The following is a 7,111-nucleotide window of genomic DNA, read 5'->3' on the forward strand; positions in this document are numbered from 1 at the left end:
GAAATCATCTATGACTTGAGAAATGTGGAATCTCTCATTGATGAGCTTTTATTGATGTTTTATACCAATCCATCAAATACTAAGATGCTATGTCAGATCTCAAATCTGATAAATGACTTGGAGTCATGAACATGATATGTAATCCATATATGATAATCAAGTATGGTCCTGATTGAACTTTCTCTATATATTACATGGATAACCATACACACTTAGAGCAAGACTTGTTATAAAAGGATTTTCTCATACTCATGTCATTGACTATGGTCCTTATCACACTTAGGACATTGACTATGATCAAACCTTTTTCATAAGTAGCAATGATTAGATCAATAAAGATATTGCTTACTATAAATTCATATTCTCAATATGAGATATAACAAATAGATTTCAAGAAATACCACTTTTCTTAATAGACATCTACAAGAAGATTTATGCATAGATTAGCCTGGAGGTTTTCTTAATCCATGTTATCCTACAAAAATGTGTAAAGCTTATGATCCACTTGTGGATATAAATCAAACATCTCAATGTTGAAATCATCATCTTAATGTAAAACCACAATGTATGATTTTATATCAAAATGAATAAAACATGTGTGTTTACTAAGAAGCAGTGGGAGCTTAGTGACATTCCTAATCTTGTATGAATGAGGCATACTTAATCATAAGAAATTACGTTCTGACCATGCAAAAAAAAATTCACTTTGACTTGAAATGTGTTTCTAAAATGAAAGACTTAGGAAGGACAATATACATTCTTGGAATGTAAAATCTATATAGATAGATAAAATAAATGCTAAAAGTTTTATATACTTATGCATATATTGACAATTTCTTGAAAGAGATCAAGATAGAAGATTCCTTTGGAGGAACCTTAGCATTGTCACATGTCACTAAGTTTGATCCAGCCTCAAAAGGACCTAACTTATAGGTTTGAACTACCTGAAATGATTTATATTCGATTTTCACGGAAAATGAATCCATCATTTATGCCATATTATGCATAAGACCTGGTACATGATTATATTATGAGCGTATCATAATATACCAATTGAATACATGGTTAAGTCACTGGATGACTATAGGAACATTCTATGATTACTTTAGAAGAACTAAGAGAATGTATATGAGACAATTAGTTTTAAAAAAATGTATATGTAAAGAGCTACATAAGATTCTGATTTCTAAACAAATATATAATTATGAATTATAATTGGATTATGACCTCATTGTGAAATGAAGAGCGTGTTTAGTTGGAATGAGGTCTAAGCAAAACAAAATGACACAATCTACTACAAAATAAGAGTACACTACTTTACAAGTTTAAATCTAATATGATTGGATGAATGAGTTCATTGAAAAGCTAGGTTGATCTATGTCATTCAAGGATCACATATAAATCTTTGTGACTTAGAAAGTATACTTAATTGAGCTAAGAGACTCCATGTCATGAAAGAACACAAATCATATACTCTAAGATATTTAACTATACCTAGAGTAAAGACAAATATGGAGATGATAGTATTCGCAGAATTCACACAAATTAAGTATAGTCAAACCCATTAATAAAGTTCTTCTTTTGAGCTAAGTATGAATAGTCAAACTTCAACCGTAAGACTTTAATATTCTAGAAATGGGATTTTGATTTAGATTTAGTATTTGGATATTATAACATTGTGACAACAACTATTATATAATGTTTTGATATACTGGGATATGATCATAACATCAATACTTGTTGCATTTCATATTAACATGTTTAATCCATGAATAATCCTATTATTCTAAAAGTTCATAGTCCGTTATTATTGTGGTAGCAATTATGAAGTAATACTAATATGAATTGGATTGGTTGACTTTCACCGGATGAAGGTAGGCAATGGGTTGTAACCAAGTTTCATAGGTACTTTTCAGAGAACTAGTATAGAACTGACCCGCATCAAGATCATCTCATGGATCGCTATCATGGATTATAATTGATTAAAAGGTACTATCTTTTTTGGGCTTATAAGTATTGCGTCATGGGCTCGGTCCTTAGCCCAGTTTTGGTATCCGGTTTGGGCCTGTCCAACCGTGATTATTTTACTCTAGGGTTTTAGTATTTAAGGTGCATGCATGCATCCTTTGTTAGTAACGGTTTGATTATTTTTCTCATTAGTATTGTAAACCCTAGCTCGCCTCTACATTGGAAGTTCTTCATCGAGCTCTGCTGAGGCGTGACTATTATTGAATCATAAGCTTTGCATTGATTCCATACTGTGTTCATAATCTCATTGTGTTTGAATTGTTTGTTCTTCATCTATTTACCTGTGAAATATTTAAACGATCTGAGATTTATTCTCATCAATTGGTATCAGAGCAGGAGACTGTGTAATTCATACACATCTCTTCTATTGAAGAAGTTATTAGGGTTTTTCCACATTGATTGATATTAATTGAACCGTCATTCCATATTGGCGTATCTCATTAATTGTCGATCTTACTCTAAAGATAAATTACAAGTCTGATCTTAAACAAGTTATCAATCAAACTTCATCACAATGTCCATGGATGATTCTCAAACCAATCCAATCAACATCTCCAACAGTATCGAATCAACGACAAGGATTCCAATCTTATACACTCAGGATTATGAGGTTTGGACGCACCACTTCAAAGATTATGTTATCGACTCAGAAGATAATGGGTACTTGATCTGGGAAGCAATCACAGTTGGCCCGTTTGCTCATTCAAGTACCTCAAAGATTGTCAAAACTCAAAAGGAGTCCAATCAGCTTGTGAATGATGTGAAAGACATTCCTCAAGACGAGAAAGAGAAGTTTCAATGCAACATTAAAGCCTTAAGAATGATTAGGTTTTCTTTGCAGTCAGATACATTTCGTTTGGTGAGTTCTTGCGCTACAACTAAAGAGATATGGGACAGGTTGAAAGAATTGTATTCCACTGATGAAGATCTGGAACATTCGATACAGACTTTGCTGCTTTCTGAATTTGGTGATTTCAAACAGAAGCCCGAAGAGAAACTTGTTCAGGCTTTTGATTAGTTTAATCATCTTTTAAGTAAGATGATAAAGCACAGGATCGAAAGGAAGGTTATTGAACAGAAGGTCACATTCATGAACGGTCTTAGACCTGAATGGATGGCAGTTGTGTCTACAGTAAAGGCATACGAATAGTTTAAATCATATTCTCTAGCGAAACTGGTGGGAATTTTGAAGTCCCATGAAAGTGCACTGTCAAAAGAAACGAACATGGTTTCCAGTTTGGGTTCATTATCCCTTGTTTCAAAAGGGAAAAGTGTTGTTGAAGAAGAAGAAGAATTGGATCTTGCTGACTATGATCTAACCGGTGAAGAGTATGCCCTGATGGTTTCCAACCCTAGAAAGTTCATCAAAAGAAAATTCCCAGCCAACAAGAACCGAAACTGGCAGGGAAGTTACAGTTCTGAAAAGGTGAAGGAGGAACCGAAGATAGGTTCGAAGTCAGAAGAATCCAAGAAAGAGACGAAGATTGGTGGTGACTTAGGATTTGATTGCCATTATTGTGGGCGCAAGAATCACTTCGCTAAGGATTGTATGCTGAAGAAAACAAAACTTTTTGACAAAGGGTATGCAGAAAAGATCGAAAAGGAAATGGCTGAGCTGAAGAAGAAGCAAAAAGAAAAGGAGATCTTGGAGAAAAAGAAGTCTATTTTTCCAGAGTGGACGATTGATTCGCTTCAAAGAAGTGCTATAGATGAACCGAGTACTCATTGACTCGAACCTGTCATGTCGTTCGGTCTTGAAAACTCGAAGGATGCGCAGTTTGACATGCCAATCACTCGAAAGGCATTTATATTTCATTGCTTCAATTCAACTGATGCTATCCCCTCTCTAGACCCGAAGGTGGATTGGGATCTGTTAGAGTTTTATCTGGAGTTCGCTTAGCCACAGTACTTGACCTGGTGCTCACAGAAGATTACTACTGTCAAGGTACTGAAGCCCTATTCAGCTGGGAAGTTTATCAACGTTAAATTCAAAGTGACTCGAGGCTCCGAAGGCTCGGTTCATAACTTCTCTCTGGCTGATCTTCCGAACATCAATCCTCACGACTGGATACTCCTCAACAACATTTTGCTATCGAATACTCAGGAGTATCAACCGATTATAGATCACATCAAGCGAATGCTTGTTTGCTACATTCACGAAGTAGAAAAGATGGATCAAGAAATTGCCTCTGCAATTCACAAGCGAACCACAATCAAACCGATGGGCAGAGCAGGCAATATAAATACAATGATCAAGGGAAAAATCGACAAAAAATATCACACTGTGATGTTTATCAGGGGCGAATGTCAAAAATGCCTGTTCGCTCTTGTTGACAAGCACCTGTTCTCAACTGCTTGCTTGGAGCATATTTTAGAGATCATTCAGAGGTGTAATCAGAACTCAGCAGCCGACAAGAAGTTGTTTACTGACATGCTGATATGGTACATTCAATTTCGGCAGACTCTTCTTGCTATCATTCCTCGGCTGTTTAAAGTTGTGAAGACAGTGAAGCCTACTTAAAAGAAATAATCTCTCGCCTCATTTGGCACAAAGGGGGAGATTGTTGGGCTTATAAGTATTGCATCATGGGATCGGTCCTTAGCCCAGTTTTGGTATCCTGTTTGGTCCTGTCCAACCGTGATTATTTTACTCTAGGGTTTTAGTATTTAAGGTGCATGCATGCATCCTTTGTTATTAACGTTGTGATTATTTTTCTCATTAGTATTGTAAACTCTAGCTCGCCTCTACAGTGGAATTTCTTCATCCAGCTTTGTTGATGCGTGACTATTATTGAATCATAAGCTTTGCATTGATTCCATACTGTGTTCATAATCTCATTGTGTTTGAATTGTTTGTTCTTCATCTATTTACCTGTGAAAGATCTAAACGATCTGAGATTTATTCTCATCAATCTTTGTATCCTTAACACCTGAGATACATAGTCGGAATTAAGTTTAGGGAGTATTGTGCTTAGATATGGTTAAACATTGGTCCTTAACCGGGCAATTATAAAAGTCATTCTCAGGTATGGTATGAACTATACAAGAGGCTTATGTAGTCAAGATGGGATTTGTTCTTCTTATGTGTTGAGATTTAAACATCTAAGGCGCCTTACCAAAAGTTGAACACCATATAAAATTGATTGCAATTCGTATCTCATGTTCAACATGATGATTGTGACAAAGGGATAACTGATAAACTTACATTATACAACAATTGTAGCTTGGAGATTTTTGGGAATTTTGCATTGATAGAATGACACAAATTTGTATGTTGATGGAGGCAGTGAAATGCTACTAGACGTTCAACCTGTCTCTATTAGTCTAATATGAATTTTGCGCAAGTGGGAGATTGAAAGATCTAGTATGCTCAAGAATCATATTAAAGTGATATTGTTAATTAACATATGATACTAATTGGTCACACTAACTACGACTTGATATAATTGATTATTTATTAGAAATTGATTTTAATAAATATTCAATAAACTCTTATAATTAAATTTCGAAATTATTTATTTATTCCTTTTATAAACTTGGCTTATAAAATATAAAGTATTTGTCATCTTTTGACTTCTTAATTTCGAAATTGAGGAAGAAGGAAGATAGGTATGGTTTGTAGATTATTTTAATCTAGGGAACATACTTTAGATGTATAGTATTAAAGTATTACAAAAAGAAGACATGCCTTTCGATTATTTAAATAAAAGCATGGCTTTCATGATTGTTTAATAAAAAGAAATGAAAGCATGACTAGTCTTACAAGCATGGGATACATGTTTGTCTAAAGTGCTAAATGGTTAAGGACTTATGTAGTTTTTCTTCATGCTATAAATACTAGCTTCATGAGACTTTCATTCTTGCTCTTCTTTTGGACACAAAACCGTGAGTTGGAGAGAGTATGCATACTCTCTCCATTTTGTTCAACCGCTTGAAGATATTAATTGATTTTATACTCTCTTGAATCTCATACTTTGGTTATGAACTTCAAGCTTAAGAATTAAGAGTTTTCTTACAAGACTAGCATCTTAAATCAAGTAGACAACTTGTTGTTGTCTCAAAGGTTCCACGTTCTCTATCAACTTCCAAGCCTCCCCTTGTGGATTCAAAGTCTACAAAGGTTGGTAAACAATTCTTCCTCTTTGGTGCTTGTTTTCTTTCCAAACTTTGCAAGAAGATCCTTGGTGGGTATAAACTTGGTTTAGGTTTATTCTAATTTTAAAGTCTCCCGTTGCTAAATCTTATGTTTTTGAAACTAAATGTTGAATAAAAACCCAACTATCGGTACAACAACTGTGTTCACTTTCCCAATATTTTTCCTTTTCCTTGAGGATTATGATCCTCCCAAGTTTCCATCAGGCTTGCGCTTATTATCTCTAACTGTGGGTGTGTCTGCCTCCTTCACTAGCGTGCCTTGATGAATACACTGGTTAGTAAAGTTGAAAGTTAGATGCTTGGCACTATCAAAGGTAGTTGGCCTTGAAGATGTGACACGCCCTTTAATTTGATGAATTAAACCTCGAATTAAATTTTTATATTTTTATCTTTTGGGGTTACAAATGCCTGGCACAAGGTGGCTAGATCATTAAATCGAGAGGTATAGGCAGTAATTTCTTCACCATTCATGGTGAGATTCCAGAGTTGCTTTTCTAACTTCTGCATTTCTTATTTGGGGTAATATTTTTATATTAGCATTTGTTTCAGTTCATTACAGGGAAAAAATATGGTACATCCATACCCCTAGTCTTGGAATGATCATTCCACCAAGACAGTGTTGTATCCATGAACGTGCAAGTGGAAAACTTCACCTTGCAGTCCTGGGTACAAGAGCTTATATGGAATAAAGATCCCATTCTTTCTATCTAGTAGGTCATTCCTACTACCCCTTCATTTCCCTATAAGAAGTGAGGTTTGTAGTTCATAAAGTCTTTGTAAGTACAAGACTTTTGGTTCCCTTTGTTGTCACCATGTGAACTGCTACAATCTCCACCTCCATTTCCGCTGCTACCACCACCACCACCAGCATGACCTTCACCCAGTGTAGTACTCCTTATAATCCCATGCTTTTCCATAGCTTCAGTGA

This window comes from Lactuca serriola, chromosome 7, assembly GCF_051521515.1.
Source record: "Lactuca serriola cultivar US96UC23 chromosome 7, Lser_US96UC23_V15, whole genome shotgun sequence".
NCBI lineage: Eukaryota > Viridiplantae > Streptophyta > Magnoliopsida > Asterales > Asteraceae > Lactuca > Lactuca serriola.